Raw genomic sequence first — 22,515 nt, forward strand, 5'->3', positions numbered from 1 at the left:
GCCGCCCTGAGCCCGGCTTCGGCTGGGGAGGGCGGGATATAAATAAAATTTATTATTATTATTATTATTAATTAATTTAGTTTCTGGCCCCCCACCCCAGAAGAAACCTGCCCCCTGTAATGTCCTCTTCTGGGGGGCTTCTGCGCACTCTGTCGGCGCATGGAGGGCGGGAGGAGGAGGAATGGAATCCTTGCACAAAACGGGCCACAAGAGTACTTTGACATGGAACCTGTGGGCCTCACGCTGCCTTGCCATGTGCAGTGGGGGGGACACCCAAAATTTAATGCCCCCCTCACACTACCTTCCCAAAGCTGGTAAGCAAGGCGCTGGGCTTTGGGAAGGAGATGTGAGGCTCTGGCAGGGTCCTAGAGCCCTCTCATCTTTTCCCCAAAGCTGGAAAAGCGCTAAGTAGTCTTTGGGAAGGAGGGAGGAAGACTACAGGACCCAGTCAGAGCTCTCACACATCCTTCCCAAAGCCCAGCTCCTCACTTTCTTGGCTTTGGGAAAGCTGTGGCAGGAGGGACATCAAATATTGCTGAGAGACACCAAAAAAGGTATTGGGGGCCGCCTGTGGCCCTCAGGCTGTGTGTTGGACTGCCCTGGTCTATATTCTGTGAACATGTATGTGTTATCTACTGGGAGCATATGAAGGAACAGTGTGCATCTACCCTGAATCCTAACAAATAATAAGCTATAACAGAAATAGACCATAAAATGTATACTCCCCTTTAGATGCCTGTGAATCAGGACTGTAATTAGAGGGGTCCTAATACTGAGAGCTGTAAAAAGTTCAGGCAAGGGAAGGGAGAAGTTTTATTTGGCAATAGTCTGAGGGATATTCCAAAGGCAATTGCAAGTAGGAAATGAGAATACTTTTCCTGTGACAATCCTACCGGAAGCAGAGGAGTTCTGGGAATTGAAATTGGTTTGAGAGAGGCTTACGTAGCCAACCTGTGTACTCGCTGACTGAAACCTTCTACCATGTGTGTGAATTCTTTTTGCTGGCCTCAGTTCAGACCCCCACGAAAACAACATGCGTCCCTCATATTAAAGCAAAGACTGCTGCAATTTGCCCCTTCTTACCTATCCCACATCAAAATGGGGTTGAATTAGCTACAGAGAGCAATAGTAATAAGGGTATGCCTTCAGGGATAGAGGGTTTCATTACTGACTGGGATCTGTAGTGGAGACAATCTTTATTCCTACTGGGTCCCTGCAGAGTTGGTTTATACTGAGAAGTTACATTACAGTGGTACCTCAGGTTACATACGCTTCAGGTTACATACGCTTCAGGTTACAGACTCCGCTAACCCAGAAATAGTGCTTCAGGTTAAGAACTTTGCTTCAGGTTGAGAACAGAAATCGCACGGTGGTGGCACGGCAGCAGTGGGAGGCCCCATTAGCTAAAGTGGTGCTTCAGGTTAAGAACAGTTTCAGGTTAAGAACGGACCTCCGGAACAAATTAAGTACTTAACCCGAGGTACCACTGTATTTTTATTCTGCACTCCCACCATGGAACTCACGGCAGCATGCAGAAGTAACTCTTGAAGGGAAATTAAACTGGACAATTCCTTTCAACAAATCGAAAGCCATCGGCCATGCTAGCTGTGGCTTTTGGAAACAGATTTGCAGAAGGAATATGCATTAATTATGCTGGAATAACACTGATCTCAGCCTCGATCTCAGTTCTATCCCTCTCCAGGCTGCTATAACTTGGTGATAAGATCACATTGCTTATCTATTTTCTTCCACTCTAATAATAACCAGAGTCTGTCAAGTTCTGCTTTTTTTTCTTTTTTTAAAAAATAAAAAATTATAATTAGGGAAAATAAATGGAGCGTCATTTGTTTAACGTATCTGTTCTCGTCACGGAATGCTGTGAAGAAAACTGTTGCTGTTTTTTTTTAAAGACGTTGCTCCTTATTCTTTAAAACAGGTATTAATTGCTAATGGGCCAGACAGCAGATGAAACAGAATAAACAGCAGCTGCAACAAATAACAAATGACCTCTTTGAATCAGAGACGTTCTGGTGACAATCACGCTTCTTGTTTTGGGTGTCAGTGCCTGTGTTCATTCAGCCTGGGGAAGCAAGAGGGCTAGGCGGACAAGAGAGGAATAAGGAGCCAGAAATAGTTGCCTGATGACGAGATAAGGAAAGATAAGGATACTGATCTTCTGTGGTGCCTTTGGTACAGCACCCTTGATTCCACCATCGTCCTAACTAAGCCTAAGGAAATGTAATAATCAATTATTCACCTGTTCTACCTGCAGCCTCCATCCCTGTTTTCCTCTGTCATTTCTCTTCTGTCTACTTTCTAGGTCAGCAGTGGGGGATCTTTGGCCCCTGGGTCTAATTAGACCCGGCAGGGGTCCTAATTTGGCCCATGAAATGGTTTCTTCAAAGCTACACCCACCTGCCTCACACCTGATGTTGGGTGAGTAAATTATGCGGCTGCCAAGGAACAATCGGGAAGCTTAAAGTGCACTTCTGATTGTTCCTTGTTCAAGTGGGGTTTGTATTCAGTGGCATTTAGATTGCGGTGCCAAATCCCAACTTGGGAACGCCCCAGCAGAGCAGCTGATCCTTGTCCAAAGTGAGATTTGCGGGTGCCGCCAGTCACCAGCGTTTCCAAAATCCTGCATCTGTGCCTAGGGGGTTTGATTTCGAACCCCACAGGCAAAGGAAAACACTTCACCTGATTCTTTTCTTCTTATTTGGTGAATACTCGTGGCCAACTAAGATTGTCTTCCATGAAAACGGTCTTAACCGTGTGTCCGTGGGTGACTGTGGAGGCCAATTCTGGATCCACATGTCCTTCCACAGTGGGGACACAGGTTTCCAGGCAGGAGTTGATTGCCAAAAAGCCTTCCTCTTAGGACATTTCTCCCTTTCGTTCTGGGTTCAAGAGTCTTCAGAGACCATCACACCTTGGGTAAAGACTGTTCTCCAATAGAAATGCTTGCAGGCCAGTGTTTCCCAATTGTCGGTGTTTATACTACATTTTTTAAGATTTGCCATTAAGATTTGCCTTGAGAAACCTCTTTTGTTGACCACTAGCATTAAGTTTTCCATTTTTAAGTTCGGAATAGAGTAGTTGCTTTGGAAGACGATAATCAGGCATCCGTACAACATGACCGGTCCAATGAAGTTGATGTTCAAGAATCATTGCTTTGGCACTGGTGATCTTTGCTTCTTCCAGTACACTGGCATTAGTTTGCCTGTCTTCCGAAGTGATGTGTAAAAAATTTCGGAGACACCGTTGATGGAATCTTTCAAGGAGTTGGAGATGGCGTTTATAAGTGGTCCATGTTTCACAAGCGTACGGTAAGGTTGGTAGTACTGTTGCTCTATGTGCATCGGTACAATAGCTTTGTAAAAAAGAATGTTGGTTTCCCTGCAAATGTCCCAGTCCTCAAACACTTCAATCAGGAGAAAGCTGCATTCGCAGAGTTATGGCGATGCTGGATTTCGGCATCAATGTTGGCCGTTGTGGAAAGATAATTGTCCTGGTAGGAAGATGATATCAGGAATTGGGCAAATGGGTGGCTGCACCTAGCTGTCAAAATAGCTTGTGAGGTTTAAGGGAGGTCAGGATCCAGACAGCTGGCTGGATTCTGTTCCTCACCCCCCCTCCCCATTTTTACCGTGTTAGCCCTCTGGGTCAGAGGCCTGTCCTATGGGTCAACATTTTGCATCAACTTGGATTTCTGTTTGCCAAGTATTTTATAATTGTTCTTATTTCTATACTGCTCTGTGATCTTCGGGCAATTTGATATACAGTATTTAGTTTCCATATCCTGAAAACTGAATTCACTCAGTTAGTGATAAAGCTACTTAAAAAAAACCAACAACTATTCAGACATCAATCAACCGACAGTAAATTACATGGGGATCAATTAATTCACTTTGTTTGTTTGTTTGTTTTGCTGCTATGGCAATGAAAAAGGCCAGGGCAATAAAAAAAAAAACCACACCGCTGGCAATGTCACTCAGTATGTAATTATATACACAAAATTAAATAATAAGATAACACTAAGATAGAATGCAGGTGGCGCTGTGGTCTAAACCACAGAGCCTAGGGCTTGCCTGCCGATCAGAAGGTCGGCAGTTTGAATCCCCACGACGGGGTGAGCTCCCGTTGCTTGGTCCCTGCTCCTGCCAACCTAGCAGTTCAAAAGCACGCCAAAGTGCAAGTAGATAAATAGGTACCGCTCTGGTGGGGAGGTAAACGGTGTTTCCGTGTGCTACTCTGATTCGCCAGAAGTGACTTAGTCATGCTGGCCACATGACCCGGAAGCTGTACGCCGGCTCCCTCGGCCAGTAAAGCAAGATGAGCGCTGCAACCCCAGAGTTGTCCGCGACTGGACCTAACGGTCAGGGGTCCCTTTACCTTTAAGATAGAACCACTTCTGAACACAATACTATGTATATTGAAAAACAAACTTTATTGCATTAAGTACATGTTAATATTTGTGCGTCCAAGGCATTTTCCTTGTCTGAGACAAAGGAGATGATTATTATTTTTTTCTCTCCCTGCCTCCAACAACCTTTCCACACTCAGAAGCTGACCAGACTGGCTGTTGACTCTTAAGTTCACTATGGGGGTGGAGACGCTGCCCCACTCCGACCCCCCCAGAGGGTGGCGGGCTGCCTTATGGGGCACAGGGCTGGCCGACATCACCCACCACTTTGCTGCCTGCCCCCCAGCACCTTGCTGCCTGAACCGGCTGCCTCAGTCAGCCTAATAGTAGTGCCAGCCCAGTATGCAAGCATCCCTGGCAAGGCTTAATAATTCTAATATCTCTGCAGTAATTACTGAGTGATAGCTGCCTCAGTGGGAAGAAATGGGAGGTTCCTGGACTACGCCCTGCCAGGCTCGACTGCACAAGAAATCCTCTTTCTGTCTGTCTCTTTTTTTTGTGCTCCTTGGTGGGAGTTATCCCAGGCAGCAAAGGAAAGCTCTTTCTCTTTAATGTCGTTGACGTCAGAGATGCGAAACCATAGCAACTGTCCATCACGTTGGATGAGCACACGAGGAAAGGGGGAAGTGGGAGAGGAACCGCTCCAGTTCAAGCGAGGCTTCGGGGTGGTTGCAGCGCACAATGGACGCATTTATTTTGTGACATTCAGAGTGGAGCCTTAAACGGAAAGAAAAGGGAAAGCGGGAAAACAAAAGAAGCAGAAAAGAAGAAGGAAAAAACGCAGCAGAGGCGCAGACGGCGACGCACAGGGAGGGAAATTCGCCAAGTCTTGTGAGTAGATCACCTTGTCGATAATTGGATTGATTGATTGATTGATTGGTGCTGGAACCGCGCTCGATCGCAGAGGCTGTCTGGCTGCAAAAAGCAGCTGCTCAGGGTCGCCTGAAACAATCGCGTGCATTGCATCGGGAGTCGGGGGCTGGTGAACCGAAGTCCGGGTTCACTCCGGATTAAGGGGGCAAGCGGCTATTCGCATCCGTTCCCTAGCTAACAAAAGGCTCAGGCATTGCTCAGGCTGCTGCAAAAAAAGTGTGGCGACGCCCATTTGTAAAGAAAGACAATTCCGTGTGTGTCGTGTTTCCCCCCTCCCCACGGGGAACCCCCTGCATTAATAATGCGAATATCGATCCAGCCCGCGTTTTGCTTTTTGTTAGCGTGCGTGCATGAGATGCGCGGCTTCTTTGACTGCAAATGCGCAAAAAAAGGCGCCTTCCTTACTCAAGGAGGTGGTGGCGGCGGCGGCTTTTTAAAGGCACACCCAGATAGCCATGATTTCCCTCCCACCCCGGGACTTTCTCTGCAACCTCCCGGGTTTCGCGGAAATCCCAGGGGCGGATCAGAAGACAAATGTGGGCGTGACAGTGGCACACTGCCGCAATGAATGGTTGTGGCCAGACTGTATGTTGTTGGTGTCTTCTCACTCTCCCCCCCCCCATATTATTTCCTGGTTAAAAATGGGGAGGGGGCTTTAAATTCACAGCCAAATTTGCATGTCTCATTGTAACAACAACAACAACAACAACAACAATAATAATAATAATAATAATACCGTAGGCTCATTCATTCACACGAGCTTATTGCCTCCCTTTTGCCACTGTGTGTGCTGGTGCGTCCTGCTACAACAAGTGGTTAGAATCCATGCCCTGATTCTCCAGGAAATTGTTAGGTTTAGCTTTTTAGCTGGCAAAAGGCATTCAAGTAATAATAATGACCATTAATGCCACTGTTCTTATTGACCCTTTGACGTATTCTCTGCTGTGTCTTGCTAATGTTGCGTTGATAAGCACGCTACTTTTTTCAGTCCGTTTTATGCCTCTGGTGAACTAGGCTGTTGTGCGGCAATGCCCATATCTCAAACCCCGTTACGCTTGTATCTTTAAACGTTGAAGAACTCAAACCCCTGCAAAAGGCAATCTTTGCAGGTTTCTTCAAGGCAACTGGCTGCCTTTGCTGGATGTGGTCTTTATGCGCCAACGGGTGCCGCACGTAAGGGCTGTTGCAAACGAGTATCTTGGCTGGGTCAGGTCTGCGAGTGGGTGGCCACCCTGTTATGTGGATCCTCTTTCCTCCTCCTATCTCTGATAGGCACCACCAGAGCCAGCAGTCCGTTTGATAGGTGCAGTGGATGTGGCGGTGCTAGAATGCAGTGCAAGGCTGTGGATTGTGACCACTGTGTGGGAAGCGAGTACTTACATGGGAAAGGGGCTTAGTTCAAAATGATGCTTTAGAATTGGGGCATTTGTCTCAGGTAAGCTGATGTTGCATCTCTTCAATTTATTGGCAAGGATGGGGTTGAGAACGCTGTTCTAGTTTGTAGTGAAAATTATACCTGGAAATCCTCTTTTGCTGTAGATTTCCCCCATTCCCTGCTGCAAGAGTTTAAAAAACCCAGCACAGGTACGAAAATGTTCTTGGTGTGTTTTAATTTAAATGTCAGTGCGTAGCCTTCAAAGATGAGGGGTGAAGTTTGCACACTGCGTCTGGTAAGAAGACGGGACTTGTTGCCTGTAGATGCTGGAGACCTAAATAAATAAATAAATAAATGCAGAGATATGCGTAGACAATATGGTGCCGTTCTCCAAACTACAACCAAACTAGGTACATTGCAGCAGAGGTGCCCTGCTGTATGAGTACCTCATGTCTCTCCTAGCATGATAAAGACAGTTTCCACCATGTTGGTTCCTGTGAGTACAGAATGCAAGCGAGGTGGAATTATTAAATTCTCTATTGGAAAATTTTCTGTAAAAAAAAAAACGTTGCGCGGTCTTTTGCACTGTACAGGCATAGGAAAGGCGAGGGGACATCTTCTGCTGGATTTATTGCTGTGCCATATGTAGCGTATGTGCATAGCGTTGAACATGCGTGGGCTTCTTTGAACACGGGATCAAGGCCTTAGGAGGCAATTCTTGTGTTGTTAGGCAGTTGTTGTGGGACATCAAAACACATTTCGCATAGGGGGTTAACCTGCTTGTCTCAGGAGATAATAATGCCTCCTTTTTTTTTCTAGCAGGGAAAAATTTATTCGCTCTGTTATTTCGTTAGAAGCTGAGTAATTCCCTGCTGCAAATCTGAATGGTGGGAGCACTCATGAAGCCCTTTAAAAACATTTTGTAAATCTTCATCCTCGTCTTTTCTTTCTCTTACAAAGTTCCCATAGAAAAGGCAACCCTGTGCTTTGGAGGAACATTCTCCATGTTCACATATTGCATGCATTGGGACTAAACTGCATGTGATGTTAAAATGCGGCATTTGCAGCTGCTTTCATCTTTACAAATGTGTAAATAGTGGCTTTTTGCGGAGGGGGGAATCAGGAGTGGGATTGCAGTTTGCAGTTTATGTGCTATAGTCCTGATAAAAATCCTCCTCCTAGCTGTGATTTACCCGAAACATTTTTTTTAACACTACTTTGAAGTTCTGGTGATTTAACCTTCTCTTAGCTATTCTATTATTTCCATTACATAATTATTATATATTACATTCATTCTGCTCTTCCTTTAAGGAGCTTAGGGCAGGGCAGGGTATTCTGCTCTGGTCAGACCTCACCTGGAGTACTGTGTCCAGTTCTGGGCACCACAGTTCAAGAAGGACACTGACAAACTGGAACGTGTCCAGAGGAGGGCAACCAAAATGGTCAAAGGCCTGGAAACGATGCCTTATGAGGAACGGCTAAGGGAGCTGGGCATGTTTAGCCTGGAGAAGAGGAGGTTAAGGGGTGATATGATAGCCATGTTCAAATATATAAAAGGATGTCACATAGAGGAGGGAGAAAGGTTGTTTTCTGCTGCTCCAGAGAAGCGGACACGGAGCAATGGATCCAAACTACAAGAAAGAAGATTCCACCTAAACATTAGGAAGAACTTCCTGACAGTAAGAGCTGTTCGACATTGGAATTTGCTGCCAAGGAGTGTGGTGGAGTCTCCTTCTTTGGAGGTCTTTAAGCAGAGGCTTGACAACCATATGTCAGGAGTGCTCTGATGGTGTTTCCTGCTTGGCAGGGGGTTGGACTCGATGGCCCTTGTGGTCTCTTCCAACTCTATGATTCTATGATTCGTTTGATCCACGAACCCTCTCTTTATGCTCACAACAACCCTTTGGAGGAGGATAAATAAAGCTTTGGTGTGGATTTGAAGCTGGGTTTCTCAAGTCTTTTCCGACACAAGCCATTATTTGGAAAACACACACACACAACTTAGCTATATGTGTGCTTTCTGGGACTGCATTCCCTTGAATAGAGTGGAACTTTTCCCAATGCAAACATGTGCTGGGTTACACTGTAAATGATTTTTGATTAAAGAATTGTTTTCTCTGTAGTTGATTGTAACTGACTTTCTGCCTGGCCAGTGAGGGCTCTGCAGAACTCAACATCAGCATGCTCTTACAACCCTGTTAATGTGTAGCTCCAGGCTTAGGGCATATGCTTACTGCTGCTGTTACTGGCTCCATCCTCCATGTTGGACATTGCGTCATCCCTAGTCTCTGCCTCTACGCACTGAGTGCAGATCTCTGCAAAGTGGGATACCCATTGGTACACCTCTGTGCATATCGTGCGGAAACTATGTGCACAGTGTTGTACATGTGTAGGCTTCTTTGAACACGTCTGCACTCAGAGATCCACAATGCAAAGACCACATTTTACATGCGGCTCAAATGCCGTACAGAACCCAATCCTAGTTTTGCTTACTTAGAAGTAAGACCCATTTCATTTCAGGAAGGCTTATTTCAAGTACATGGGAGTCTAGTGCTATGTATGTTTGCTTACAAGAAAAAATATTTTTAGATGTTTCGTATATGGTGGTTTTATGGTTTGTAACTTACGTTTTGAATAATTGAATAATTTTGAATAATTTTTTTATATGCTGCGTACTAGGGAGGGTTAATCTCTGTAAAGCAGCTTCATAGGTACTGAAATAAATATCAGTACTTGTACCTACTCATAAGTAGTAAAACCTATTAAATTTAATGTGGCTTATTCCCAAATAAGAGTTTACAACCTTACTCCTGGGTATGGGGGAACATAGAGAAATAAATCTCAGTTAATTATGTAAGTTTTAGTTGACAAAATGTATGAAACAAAGTATCTTTGCATATTTAAAAGGTTCTAAAGGAAAAAAAGCACACTGAGTGACCATTACAGACGGGGCCTTTTCTGTAGTGGCACCTGGACGATGGAATAGTCTCCCCAGAGAGGCTTGCCTGGTGCTTTCTTTACAGTCTTTTTGGTGCCAGATGAAGATATTTTTATTCACTCGGGCTTTTTTAATTGCCCTTTAAGTCTGGGCTGTATATTGTTTTATGCTGACTCTGTTGTAATGAAGTTTTTTTTTTGCTCTCTCTTATTGTTGGTTTTAATTAGTATGCTGTCTTTTAAATATTTTTTTCTGTAAGGTATCCAGGAAATATTTATTGAGAGATAAATGGACCTTGGCAGACATCATCTTAACAGATGCCTTTCTATTTCTCTCCCACATGGGGAGGGAATGCCTTTTCTCTGATAGCAATTATTTTAATACCTATATTTAAAACTGTATATGCATTTGCTGCCAGATAAATGGGGGGCGGGAGGCATGGGTGTAGTCGGGGGGGGGGCAGGGAGGGGCAGCTGCTCCTCCAGATCAAGTCAAACAATAGGAATACTTAACTGAGCAATCATGTTGGTTCTGCCCCCCTAACAAAAGTCTTGGCTACGCCCATGGGGGGAGGTCAAGAGCACATCAATCGAAGTGTTTTATCTACCAAGGCTGCAAACCTGTGCAATGGGAGGAATCCCCATTGAACATATAGGATTGTGTTGCAAATGATGTAGCTGTTCTCAGAAGTAAGACCCAGTGACTTAAGTGACACTTACTCTCCCGTAAGGAAGGAGGCATAGAATCAAATTCTGAAGCTGCGTAGCTCTGTATACCAATTGTGGGAAGGAGGGAAGCAGTCACAGGAAAGGGATATTTCCATCCTGTGGGGCTAGCCCAAGACATTTTAGCCTCTGAGGCGAACCACAAAATGTCGCTCATCCCCTGCAAAGGAAGAAGGGGTGAATGAAGATATACATCGGGAACCAGGGGAGAAAGTATTATTATTATTATTATTATTATTATTATTATTAATTTATACCCCGCCACTCTGGGCGGCTTCCAACAAAATATTAAAATACAGTAGTCTATTAAACATTAACTTGGCTTCTCGCAGGAAGGGAACCGCCAGAAGGCCCTCGGAGCTGGACCTCAGTGTCCGGGCAGAACGATGGGGGTGGAGACGCTCCTTCAGGTATACTGGGCAGAGGCCGTTTAGGGCTTTAAAGTTCAGCACCAACACTTTGAATTGTGCTCGGAAATGTAAAGATCTACACTGGGATCTGCTGCCCCTGTAGATCCCGCTGCCCGAGGCGGTAACCTCAATATGCCTAATGGCTGGGCTGGCCCTGCCATCCTGCCCAGCTTGTGGCCATCTAGTCAGCCCATAGCTGTCAACTTTCAGATTTGAAAATAAGGGATCAGCAGACTCGAAAATAAGGGATCAGCAGCCTTACCTGACCCTGGGACAGTCTATGGGATATCTAACAATCCAGGATAGCAGCGGGAAACAGCGCTGGAATAAGGGAATTTCCTGCAAAAAAAAGGGAAGGTTAACAGCTACGAGTCAGCCACAATGGGGGAACCGGACACTGGAATAAAAAGACCTTTGCTTCGGTCTGATCCAGCCGGGCTTTTCTTATTCACCCTTCTTGCAAACCGTGCATATGGTGTGCTTTTAGGTTGGGCTGGAAAACAGATGGTGTACTGGTTAGCGTTGGGACTAGGATTTGGGGAGACCGGAGTTCATATCCCCACTTGGCCATGAAAATGCTTTGGGGGGGAAGACTTTGGGGGGGGCAGTCATTGCCCCTCAATGCCCCTTTGTCGTTGTTGTTACTATAGCACGCCTTTCCCACTGCTGGGGGCTCGAGGCGGCTTACAGCTAAACGTGACCCTACCTCACAGGGTTGTTGGAGGAAATACATTAAAAAAAAATACGCTTCAACTGTTGCGTGTTTACTCAGAAGCAAGCCCCGGGAAGGTGAATGAGGCTGACTCCCTAGTTAACAAAAAACCCTCCACAGTCGCGTATGTGAGGGTGTGAGTTTGCTGGGCTCGTAGCAGGGAGAGAGGGCGCACCCCTCTTCCCCGAAGTTGCCCGCTCCTTTTCCTTTCCTTGCCCCGCTCAAGCCAGCGTGTGGGCTGGTCCATTTAGAACTGTGGCGGGGGTGGTGTTGGTGGAAGGGAAGCCCTCCCGATAACGGAACAAGGAAACTTGGGCGGTTACCACAGGGGCATCGCCGTGACGAGACATTGGGGAAGGAAAAAAGCGGGCGAGGGGAGGGAGGAAACGGGGCGTGGCCTCCTGGAAAACTTATAGCCGCGGGCGGCGCCCTGATTGGCTGCTCGGCCGTCCGAAGGGGCCGGGGAAGAGCGAGCGGCTGACGGGAGCGCGTTGGCCACGCCCCTTCTCTCGCCCTCGGTCCCGCTCAAGCTTTCGGCGTTCGGCCCGGCTCTCTTGTCCCTTCGCCGTCTCCTTCCGCCCGCTCGGGGGAAAGAAGAAGGTGGGTGTTCGGCGGCCGTCTGCCTCCGCGGCTTCGGGGTTTTCTCTGTGAGGGCGAGACGCCCCCCCTCCCGCGCGCTCGCCTCTTTCCCGCCCTTTTCAGTGATTGGCGTCTGGGGCTGGAGGTGGGTAGGGGGAGAAGGAAGGAGACCCCCCCCCCAGCGCTGTGGGAGAAGCTGTGGGGAGAGGGAGGCCCCTGGATACTTGAGGGCTGGTGGGGGGTGGGCATTGGGAAACCTGTGTTACCTGCCCTCCAGTTACTGCTGGACTACAACTCCTATCAGCCCCTGGGGCCGCCCAGCAATGCCTGGAGGGCCACACGGGCTCATAGACTTGTGAGGGTCATCTAGTCCAGGCTTCCTCAACCTCGGCCCTCCAGATGTTTTTTGAGACTACAACTCCCATCATCCCTGACCACTCGTCCTGCTCTCTAGGGATCATGGGAGTTGTAGGCCAAAAACATCTGGAGGGCCGAGGTTGAGGAAGTCTGACCTAGTCCAACCCCCTGCGAGGCAGGAATCTTCTGCCCATCTTAGGGCTCGAACCCACAACCCTGAGATCTCATGCTCTACCAGCTGAGCTGTTCCATTATTATTTTTTTTACAGCTTCCCAGTCCTTTCCTGCTAGCTTGCACACATTACATGCCTTACAGCCCCGCCCTGTGCATGTTTGCTCAGAAGTCGAACCCATTCAGTCCTCTGGAACCTGGGCTCTGCAGCGCTGAAGTGCCCGTGTGGAAATATTAGTGGCTAGTTTGCCTTGGAGCGGTTTAGGTTGTTATTCAGTGGCGAAACTGGCTTGTCACTCTTGCTTTAACCTTACCTTACGGAGTGGTTGTGAGGTGTAAAGGGTGGGTGGTAAATGCTTCATAAGCCTCATTGAATGCAGTGGGGTTTACATCTGAGTAAAACATACATTAAGGTTAGGATGTTGGTGCCAAGCAAGAGCCTATTCTGCCTTCCAAATGGTCTGGATTCACTCTTATGGTTATCTTTGTATGATGTAGTTGGTCTGAGAGCAACTCTCTTGTCCCGATGGTTCTGGAAGAGTTGTTGGTTAGCCTTACGGTGTTGGTTGCTATAAGATAACTTCTACTAAAATACCACGTCATTGATACAGAACAGGTTAATAGTCTCCCCCCCCCCCCCCCAGCTTTGAGACATTGTGTTCTTTGAGAGCATTTTGTTTTTATTCCTTTGTTGGATGCCTTATCAACTTTTGTGAGCAGAGTGAGCAATTTATTATTTATTTAAAGAATGGGTTAGAACCTTCATTTTATTCATAATCATGTGTGGGTGTATATGGAAAGGATGAGTTAAAAAAGAAAATAAAATAACCTGCTTTGCTATTCTTTAACCACTTTCATGCCTCATCTATGGGATTGTGCTCAGATTCTATCTGGGGTAACTGCTGTCTTTTGATTCCCATGTTCTCTTCCAGTGTTTATAGACTTGTTACCTGTGGATAGAGTGGGTTTCAGAAGATAGCTAAAGGATTTTAAGCATGCATCCTTGGATGATAGATGGGGAAGAAGAGAGTGGAAGAGTCGATGTTAAAAAGGCTAATGGGATTATCTTGGTCAAAACTTCTGGTTTTCTCATATCACTGCAAAAAGCAGGGAAGCCCGTTCCATGACACTTGTGTATTAAAAGTACATCATATGTTAGTGGGAGGCAGAAAAGCAATTTTCACCTTTTTTTTTTAATAGAGTAAAAGTATCATAGAATTGTAGAGTTGGAGGGGACCACAAGGGAAATCTAGTTCAACAGGAATCTTTTGCCTGACGTGGGGCTCAAACCCACGGCCCTGAGATTAGCAGGTGTAGGCAAAAGAGAGAGGGATAATACACATCTCTCACAAGACTTGCTTTATATGTTGATGGTGGTGTGTAAAGTTTTGCAAAACAGGACATCTGATTACTAGGCAGAAAAGGTGTTGAAAGTCAGGTCATGTGAACCAACCCGGACCCTGTGCTCTTCATCAGAGGCCCTTCTCCCTGTGTCCTCTCTGACTGAGGTAGAAGGGTGGCAACACAAGAACAGGCCTTCACAGTGGTGGCTCCCCATTTATAGAATGTTGTCCCCAGGGAGGCGTGTCTGGCACCCTCACTATCTGTGATGCAAAGGTTAAATTGGATCATTTTTTATATACAGTGGTACCTTGGTACTCTTAATGGCTTGGCTCCCGAACAAACGGTCTTCCGAACGCCGCAAACCCAGAAGTGAGTGTTCCAGTTTACGAACGTTTTTCCGAAGCCGAACATCCGACGTGGCTCTCAGTTGAGTGCAGGAAGCTCCTGCAGCTAATTGGAAGCCATGCCTTAATTTTCAAACGGTTTTGGGAATTGAATGGACTCTCGGAACAGATTAAGTTCTAGAACAAAGGTACCACTGTATATGTTACATCTGTATTTTAGCTTGTTTAAAACTTGTTTTTACTATTAATTTTTATATGCTACTTTGGGATTCATTTTTGGGGTGTGTGTGTGGAAAAGAGACTAATAAATACAAAAATAATAAAAAGGTGTAATTGTTGGTAATTGCAAGCTGCCTTTTACTTGCAGTAAAACTGGCTGATGGCATAAAGGATGTTACTCAGCATGAGGAATAGATAGGCATGGGGTGTTGACATATCAAATCCTGGATATGGTATCTCACAAAATCCTATGATCTCTGGTGGGTTAAGAGGGAAATTAGTATACACATTTAGTAATGGCTTGGTATTGTGCTAAATAGATTTAAGAGTATATACAGGGTAGCAAATGATGAGTTACGACTAACACATGGTTTTATAAATCATCCAAAGCCATCATATGGGGCAATAGTACAAATTGTACAAAGTTTCTAGTGTTTACATCGGTTTTGAAATGTCAGTGTTGTAGTAGCTAATTTCTTTGGGAAGCCAGTACTTTCCTTAAGTGTGCCTGGTGCATAATATTAGATAGTCCATGCATGAATGAAACTACGTATGATTCCTTTCCTTACTCCCACCTCCATTACCCCGGTACTGAATGGGTGTGTTTTCCCTTTGCTTGGGGTAGTTTATTTCCTTTAGTCTAGTGAGCTGGCAATTCAGGAGAGGCAAGCAGGAATCCATTATAGTGCAGTATGGCCCACAGTCTCTTGATGCTTTCCTGGACTGCCACAAAACCTTACTGCTTAGATCAGTTTTGGCATCAGTTTAGCCATCCATGCTGCATCGTTAGTGTCACAGTTTGAAAAGGATTAACTGTTGGGAAATGGTTAACCATTCCTGCCATAGGAAAAGTCGCTCACATTTGAGTTCATGAACTTGGTGTAAATTAAATCGTCTCTTTACATGCATGCATGCTGATAACCTGATAAAGGGCGGTATAGAAATTTAATAAAGAAATAATAATAATAATAATCTGATAATACTAGTTGTGAGTGATATATATTGCACTGATCAGCTGGGCAGAAAATAAAGGATCAGTTTTGCCCTGATTTGGTGATTCTTATGTAAAACTTGATAGTGAAGAACATGAGGATAAAACTTTAAGTACAGAACCATCCTACTTGTAGTTCAGAATATGCTGAGGAGGAGAAAAGGCCAACTAACAGCCTGGATCCGCTTCCCCTTTTCTAAACAAATTTATCTGACCTCTGATGGCCGTAGCATTTTTTTTTTATTATGTTGTAAAAATCTCTTTGTTAGTTTCGCCTGTAAGAGTAGTCTACAGTGACTACCTGTCAACCATTCGAAGAGAGGAATCTGTTCTGCACCAGGTTCTGAGAGCAACGATAGTCAGGGCTTGAAAATGTTGGCCTTGCATACGTATATCTGGATTTCTTCACATGTTCCGTTGGACTTAAGAAATGGGAAACTGCAGCTTGCTGGTAATTATGCAAAGCACTGGATTTAGTGTAGCCACCAGATTGGCAGTAAGAATCCTTCTCTAACACTGACCTAGCCAAGGGGAGCAGAACTAGAATAAATCTAGCGCTACACCTGTTGGTTATTTGTTAGAGGTTTATCTTTATTCCCCATTGTGGAATCAAAGCCCCATTAATTTCACTTTGCTGTAAGAGATGCTTATCCTAGGGTGTGTTTGTGTGTCTGCGTGCATTCCTGTATGTGATATACAGTGGTACCTTGGGTTACATATGCTTCAGGTTACAGACGCTTCAGGTTACAGACTCTGGTAAGCCAGAAATAGTGCCTCGGGTTAAGTACTTTGCTTCAGGATGAGAACAGAATGTGGCTGACTAAATGTTGAACCTATTGAATAGAAACCCCTGACATCACTGATGATGAGCAATACTGTCCGCATATCGCATTGGAACCTTAATGTGAATCTTGGCTTGAAATGATGTGCGCATGTGTAGGTGCTCAGAAACTGAAAGTCTTGAAACTGCAAGTAGCCACTTGTCAATTTTACACCCAGCAGTGCGTCTTCATATGGATCCCAAACACACATATTTTCCCTGTTCATGGGAATTATCTCAGTTCAGCATGTGTGAAGTTGACCTTCGTGACCTGGAGCACTTTGAGAATTGAGATTATGTGGGGAGTTGCCAATAGTATAGATTTTAGTCTAAAGGAAGCATTTAGCAAAATTATAATTGTTAGTAGCTATACCTGTTGAGCCATGCAAAGTAGATTACCCACCGTGCCTGTCCCTTTTCTGAAATTTTGATCATGTGGCTAAAGCCTTTGAAGAAGTTTCCATTTATTTCCATCTATTTGTATGTAAAAAGTAAAGGTAATAAGATATCTTGATTTGGAGCAAAGTTCTACTTCGTATATTTAGTTGTTTTCTAAGCTAATATTTTAAGATATGTGGGATTGTGACATGAGTAACATTTTAAAGACATTGCACTTTTACCTTGTAGTAAGGCAAGGGCAATCGGTTCCATGATTTCCCAGTGATTTACTCATGGTTTTAGCATCCTTTGTGTTTGATGCTTAGTGCTGTCATGGCTTAATGAAAATTTTTTGTTTGGGGGTTAGAAATGACAAAGTGGTTAAATATGCAGACACAGGTTTGCGTTTTACAGCTTGGACTGAATATATATTTGTAATGCTGCACTGATGGTACATGCAGAGAACAACAATCCCAGACGTGCTAACGTGTCACATCCATGGTGAGTCACAGCAGAGCAATGTTTCTGTGAAGGCTTTCTGAAGCTACAGATTGTTGTTTATCAGTAAATGTTGGTACAAAATATTTACTAATATTGCCCTTCCTTAAGGAAACTTGGCTCAGCTTATTTGCCCCAGGGTGTCTCTCTCTCTCTCTCTCGCTCTCTCTCTCTCTCTCTCTCTCTCTCTCTCTCTTATGTAGGCATTAATCAGGACACATGTCTGCTTGACTTCAACTTTTTTTAAGTTAAAATGTGGATCTATTAGTTCTATGAAGGTAGCTAACAAAACATTTTAAATTCATCCTGCAAATTAAAGCAGGAATAAAAAAGGACAGCTGAGTGTTACAAACAAGAAAAGACACAAAAAAGGCAGAAACCTCAATATTATAGACATGCAGCCATGCACTGCAACAGCCACCATCACCTGGTGTTCCAGGTAACCAACTGTTATATTCAGAATTTTGGGAGAACCCACCTGAAAGCCTTAAATACAAGTAATTTAATCTAAGACACTGTTCTTCAACTGGTGGGTTGGAACCCGTTAATGGGTCATGGTCTGATCGCAAGTGGCTCCAACAGAAGCACAACCACCATGCAAATACGTTGTAAAAGATTAAGAAATGGGTCCCCAAATTCATTTTTTGGTTAAAAGTGTGTCCTGGATTTGAAAAGGCTTAAGATACTTTTATCTAAGTGAAAGGAGTCCTTATTGATACAGTGAGTGATCTGGGAGTACCATATACAGTGGTGCCCCGCAAGACGAATGCCTCGCAAGACGGAAAACCCGCTAGACGAAAGGGTTTTCTGTTTTTGAGTTGCTTCGCAGGACGAATTTCCCTATGGGCTTGCTTCGCAAGACGAAAATGTCTTGCGAGTCTTGAGATTTTTTCCCCTCTTTCCCCCCCCCTTATCTAAGCCGCTAAGCCTTTAATAGCCTTTTAGCAGCTAATCCACTAAGCCGATAAGCCTTTAATAGCCGCTAAACCGCTAATAGCGCTAATCCGCTAAGCCGCTAATAGGGTTGCTTCGCAAGACGAAAAAACCGCTAGACGAAGACACTCCCGGAACGGATTAATTTCGTCTTGCGAGGCACCACTGTACTGTACAAATAAGGACTCATTTCTCTTAGATGAAACTACCTATATTTTATCTTTTCTGCTTATGTCTTAGTGGGAATCCCCCCTGTTTAGGGATAAACCTCTTTCTCTTTATAGGACCAGGACCTTAGTGGAAAACATGCTTTGCAACTGAGGGGTGTATTGATGAGTCCTGGGACGACAGCCAGAAGAAAAGGACAAGGACATAGTCATGGAAAACTAGGAGGAGGAAAGAGTAAAACAGTCATAGTGGGTTGAGACGACTCAAGGGAGATCTAAAGATAGGGTTGAGTGAAGCTGAGGATATAGCTGCCTATCCAAGGAATACAGGAGCAGGAACTGGGAAGTGAAGAACGGTCCAGAACGGGGGATAGGTAGGGGAATGGGAACCATATTGACTCAGAACAGAATAGCACATGTTTTAAGGAGAGTGGTGGATGTGAGTTATCTGATTTTTAAGCTAACACGTCTTGTCAGTGAGAACAGGTTGGATGAGCCTTGCTTACGCAGAGGATTTGTAGTTATCTAGACACTCAGTGGGATGATGGTGGTGCATGGTATCTGGTCCTTTCTGCCTAATCCCGAGTTCATGGATTTGGGACCCTTTGTCCATGATATGCTATTGTTGATAGCTTTAAGGAAGTGTGCAGTTTGTGGACTGAGACTTCTTTCCCCCATCAGATTATTGAGGAGGGGTTAAAGGTAAAGGACCCCTGGACGATTAAGTCCAGCCAAAGGTGACTATGGGGTATGGCGCTCATCTTGCTTTCCAGGCCAAGGGAGCCGGTGTTGGTCCACAGACAGCTTTCTGGGTCATGTGACCAGCATGACTAAATTGCTACTGGTGCAGGGAGAGCCGTGATGAGTTCCAGAGTTCAGCGATACCTATTTATCTACTTGCACTGTTATGCTTTCAAACTGCTAGGTTGGCAGAAGATGAAACGGAGCAACAGGAGCTCACCCCGTCGCACAGATTTGAACTGCTGGCCTTCTGATTGGCAAGCCGAAGAGGCTCAGTGGTTTAGACCACAGCGCCACCCGCGTCCCCTTATGGAGGAGAAAGGTGCCACTGTCTAAATTCTAAAACATAGTAACTTACCAGCTGCAGGTTGTGAGATTTCCTTTTTTTATTGTTATTGAAATATGGAGATGTAGTCCTTGGAAACATTATTTTGCATTGTTTGTGAGAATGATAGGGTTTCCTTCTTTTCCTATGACCTCTGTATACTACTAATTGGCTTGTTTTATTTTGACTTTTTTGTTGCATGGGAGACATGATTAGTAACTATTTTTTAAAATCTTTTTGTGGGCATACCTTAACATTTCTAGACTACACAACAAGTTGAATAGTTGTTGCTCGTTTATTGTACAAGATCCAGACATCTTTCAGATAAGCACTTTAGTTTCAGGGTTATCCCACTGTTTTTCCAGAACTATAATATTGTTGCTAGCAAAATGCACTTTTAGTGCTATAACAAGGCTGCACAATTGTCAGAGGCGTCTACTGAATAGTTACTGCCTGTAATAAGCAACACAGCTCTGTCCTCTTTCCTCTCCCTGCCCTCCATGCTTACGGTGTCCTGACCTAGTGCTCAACTTTCAAAGAGAACAATTAGCGAAGAGGTAGACTAATCTCAATGCAAAGTCTGGAGGAGTCTGTTGTTGGTTTCTTTAGCAGGGCTTGCTGCTGAAATCAACAAGGGGCTCCTCTGGCCTTTGCCTTGAAATTAGACAATTTCAGCTCCTGTACCAGTCCCCTCCTTTGTAGGCTCTTCTTGTGCCATTGCTTGCTATAAGGTTCTACATAAAAAATAATACCCATGCCTTAAGAAGCCGTATGTTCTGGTGTTTTCTGTTGGAACGTTGTAGGAATCACGTGATCACTGAGAGTTGCCTTAATATGGTTGCTTTGAAATGGGGTTTAATGAATGAAACGGGAATTGGCCGTAGTCCTAATTATGCTTGTCTAAACTTCCACTCTTTTAAACTGATTCGGCTTAAATCAGTTGAGTTGGGAAAGATTTTCTGCGGTGAAGGTACATATTTTTTCATTACGGGTTGTTTTTAATTGCATGTGATTTCCCCCTTCCTCTTCCCAGATCTATCTCACACTTCATAAGCCCATGTTACATATTTGGCTTCAGCTGGTTGAGTCTTTTGCTGCCTGGTGTTGCCACACTCAACCTCTTGCCAGACCTGCTGTGTCCAGACAAGCTCCTGCAGGGTCCCTCTAGTTTCAAAAGAGGCATAACAAAAGGAACATCTGCTCATCACAGCGCTCCATTAGATATTGTGGAATGGTGCAAAAATCTCTTAGTGTTTGCTGCAATCATGGTTCATTGGGAAGATTTATGTACAGTAGCTCTGCCGTGGCTACCTGCCAATCAGTTTATGGTACAGCAGGGCTCAATTTATCAGTGGGAATGGACTGAAAATGAGAGAAGAAAAGAGATAAATGAATATTCAAATACTGGAACCGGTCTCCAGTAAGGGATGTTATGAAACAATGTATGGGTTAGTTAAATTAGTATGGTACTGTATAATGTAATTGGCAGAGATGGGGGAAAAGCTTACGTGTTGTTGCCAATTCATTTTAAAGGAGTTGAAATTGTTTCTGAATGGCATCTAATGTGACATATGGTCTCATGTTTTTATTACGAAGGTGCCAAGTATTAAGTATGTTTGTAAAAACGTATGCTTGTGAAAATGCATGGTTATCATATGCCAATGTGATTTTCAGTGTAACTTTGTGGCTCAAGAGACAGCTGTGTATTAGAAAACGTCTGGTTCACAGCATGTCTTTGTTATGAACTTGGCTAAAAAAAGAAGAAGCAATCCACGTATCTTTCCTCCTCAACAATAATAATATGAGGGTTAATTATCATGGACTGTTTACAGGGTTAGAAAATAAGAATATAAGAAAAGTCCTAGTGTACTTAGATTAATTTTAGTTGGAATTGTGCCAGTTAAATTGAAAGGAAGTTTGATGGTGGCAGTGCTTGTTGATGTACACATGCGAGTGTACACATTTGAACAGCTTGATCTTAGGTGCTTTTCCATGGAAGAGAATCTTGCTTTGTTTGGAGTTTCTGCTGTTGGAGTGTTCTAAGGCCAGGACAGCAGTGTAGTTTTAGCTCTCTGGAGCTTTTTATTTTTTCAGTTGTTTGGACTTCATACACTTTAAGACTAATCTGAGCCTTGAAAAATGAGCATTGCTCTCTAAGGAAGCCACAATGGAAGAAGTGTTGTTTGTCAAAATGTACTGCATGTCTGCGCTTTACAGTGGCACCTTCAGGTCATGAGCTCCGCTAACCCGGAAGTAGCTGCTCTTGGTTGCAAACTTTGCCCCAGGATGTGAATGGAAATTGTGCGCCAGAGGCGCGCGTGCAGCAGGAAGCCCCATTAGCAAAAGCGTGCCTCAGGATAAGAACGGTTTCAGCTTAAAAATGGACCTCTGGAACGAATAAAGTTCGTAACCAGAGGTAGCACTGTATTGCAAATTAACATTGTACTGTATTTATCTACGTATTGTATATTTCACCTACAGCACCTGCAAGACATCCAATCAGATGATTGCTTGAGTATCTGGGGGATGATCAGTTTGGCAGTCCGTGGAAGTGAAGTGCCTTTTTCATTCTCCCATGTCTAAAATTCACTTCAAGACTCTTTATTCGTATACTACTTTGAACGATCATGTGATCTTGCTTAGAGGTGGCCCTTGTAGAACCAGAACAAAAAGCAACCTGCAGAGTATTGTCAAAAGGAAGCAGATTGCTTTCCCCTCCTAAAGAATGAAGCCTTTGAAGTAGATAAATAAGTTTTGATGCAGTTCTGTCCCATTTAAAGGAATGGAAGTTTTGCTGTGTGACTTCAGTGGCAAGTGTGCTGTGCGAAATAAATAATCATGTTGAATTACTCCGTTTTAGTCTTGGTAGTTCTGTTGGTAGTTCTGTTTTTGCTAGGAGTCATGTCTAGGGCTTGCAGCCATAATCCACAATGTACATGTGACTGTTGGGCATGGAGGCCAAATCCATGGTTCACTTTTAACAGTCATGAGACTTAAATTGGCTAAGGCAAGCTTCCTCAACCTCGGCCCTCCAGATGTTTTTGGCCTACAACTCACATGCTCCCTAGCTAGCAGGATCAGTGGTCAGGGATGATGGGAATTGTAGTCTCAAAACATCGGGAGGGCCAAGGTTGAGGAAGCCTGGGCCAAGGTGTCAACCTTAGGCATGCTGCTATCTCAGCCTCCAGCTG

General features: G+C 44.5%; 1 protein-coding gene and 1 long non-coding RNA gene across 3 annotated transcripts in view; one reads left to right on the forward strand and one right to left on the reverse strand.

The window, feature by feature from the left end:
• Positions 1-4,925: 4,925 nt before the first annotated feature.
• Positions 4,926-22,515, forward strand: part of GNB4 (G protein subunit beta 4) — a 46,132-nt gene continuing 28,542 nt past the window's right edge. Inside the window, exon 1 of one of the 2 annotated variants that reach the window (XM_081008268.1) lies at positions 4,926-5,254. The gene's annotated coding sequence lies outside the window, so the exon portion shown is untranslated. Of the gene's footprint in view, positions 5,255-11,934; positions 12,057-22,515 lie in introns of those variants that run through there. The other variant, XM_081008269.1, reaches the window with a different exon arrangement.
• LOC308478570 lies at positions 6,742-11,935 on the reverse strand. Its single transcript, XR_013987164.1, has 3 exons — positions 11,007-11,935; positions 10,329-10,494; positions 6,742-7,005 (listed from the first exon to the last, which is right to left on the reverse strand). It is a non-coding gene; the product is annotated as an uncharacterized lncRNA (long non-coding RNA).

Source organism: Podarcis pityusensis (assembly GCF_964106645.2).
Source record: "Podarcis pityusensis genome assembly, chromosome: 5".
Lineage (NCBI taxonomy): Eukaryota > Metazoa > Chordata > Lepidosauria > Squamata > Lacertidae > Podarcis > Podarcis pityusensis.